The following is a 2057-nucleotide window of genomic DNA, read 5'->3' as shown; positions in this document are numbered from 1 at the left end:
CAGGTTCCTCTGTCCATGGGATTCACCAGGCAAGAATACTGCAGGGGTTGCCATGCCTTCCTCCAGGGGATCTTCCCCACTCAGGGGTCGAACCTGTGTCTCCTGCTTTGCAGGTGGATTCTTTACTGCTGAGCCACTGGATAATCCTGACTAATTAGTGAGTGATTACTAACTAATCCTATAGAACAAAGCCAGGTCTGATGAAGGAATTAACTGATCAAGCAAGGAGTAAGGAAGGCACCAAGGCACGATGACGATCATTCACTGAATGTTCCTCGAGTAGAAATTCAGATTCAACTATACTTACTACCTGCTAAGTATTAGGACTAATAGTTGAGATACTGAAATAAACTAGTCTGTTCAGGATGGTAAGGTGCTTTCTGCTGACAAAAGAAACTGATTTTATTCCTTCGCTCACATGGACTTAGAGGGCTTTCCCACAGAGGCGTTCGTGACAGAAATGTCTTTGGCAAAGACAGCACTCTTGAGCACTGTCAAATTACATTATTAGTTTTCCAAGGTGATTAATTTTTAAAGATGCAACATTTATTTGAGATTATGAATTCTATCTGTAAACATTGAATTCTATTTCCCTCTGTTCGTGTGGAACATGAGAACACAGGAATTTCTGTGAAGGGGAGGAAAAACACGAGGGTTAGCACATAATATGTAAATTTGTTGCAGATTTGGGAAGGCCTCCTGGCTGGTGTGAGAGCTTACATTGGGGGCAATGAGTGGGCAGAAATCTGACTCTCTTGCCAGGCCTAAGTCTGGTTTCCTCAGCAGCATTTCTGTTGCTTCTATTTCTACTGTTTTGCCTCATGTCAGTTTTCTTGGTCTCTTCTCAGGAGGAAAAGTCCAGGTAAATCTAGAGTCATTTTGCTCTGAAGTTAGTAAGGTGAGATTTCTTTGGTTGCCAAGTGCTGATCCAGTCAGCTAAAGAGTTAGTGAATTTACTGCCGGCGGTGTGGGCTGGCCGCTCTTTCTGTTTCCTCGGGGCCTCATAGTCTCACCTTCTAATTGTGTTTCTGCCTCTTTTTGCATCTGCTGTCTACACTGACCACCTTCTTCTCGTCCTCCTGACCAGCTTCCTCTGTTGACGCATCATTCCTTTTTCCTCATCCTTTCAACTTGCACAGCACTCGTCAACCTGACTCTTCCAATTGAGCTCCCATCTCGAACTGCCAAATTCCTTCCATGTTTCTTGGTTCCCATTCCTGAGGGGGATGGACTGATCAGTCCCGTTTGCAGTTTTGAGCCAGATTACCCAGAATCACTGGCTAGCTCTGGGACATCCGTGCTCAGGATGGGGCAGTGCCGTGGGGGTGTCCACTGAGGACACCAAGGAAGTAGGGGAGTGAAGGGGTGGGAGAGTGCAGCTCCACGTCCGGTGCCTGTGTCTTTTCTGCAGGACCTGCACAGAGGCTTAGTAGCTGCCATTTTTAGGTCATCCAATGTTCCTATTTCTAGTGATGCCAGTTGTTAGAAATTTTCAAAGTGTGTTTGTGGGATAGGCAGGAAGGAAAGCACTTCTTTAGTAAGTCAGCAAGTAGAAGAAGCTGTGATCGGAAGAAGAAACAAGTGATGGCAAGGGGTGGGGTATTGTCAAGCTAATCTTGGGGTGGGGGTGGGGAGCAAAGAGAAAACAAAGGGACTGTCTGGAGAACCAGTTTGAGATGAAGACATATGCCCTAGGGAGGTCTTCAGTAATATGCCTGAGACCCACAGCTCTCTCCCTTATTCTACTCTCCCCTGCCTACAACCTAGAGCTGTATTATGTCCCATAGATCCATTTGTAAATTACCCTGTTGTTTATATGGGGTTTCCCAGGTGGCACAGTTGGTAAAGAATCTGCCTGCTGATGCAGGAGATGCAAGAGACACAGGTTTGATCCCTGGCTTGGGAAGATCCCCCAGTGTTCTTGCCTGGGAAATCCCAGGGACAGAGAAGCCTGGTGGGCTACAGTCCATGGGGTCGCAAAGAGTCAGACATGACTGAGCACGCATGCATAGTGCATATATATATTTGTTTACATAGGCTCATCTGGGAAACTTGCC

The sequence above is a fragment of the Bos indicus x Bos taurus genome, chromosome 7 (assembly GCF_003369695.1).
Source record: "Bos indicus x Bos taurus breed Angus x Brahman F1 hybrid chromosome 7, Bos_hybrid_MaternalHap_v2.0, whole genome shotgun sequence".
In the NCBI taxonomy this organism is placed as follows: domain Eukaryota; kingdom Metazoa; phylum Chordata; class Mammalia; order Artiodactyla; family Bovidae; genus Bos; species Bos indicus x Bos taurus.
This window is presented reverse-complemented; position numbering follows the sequence as displayed.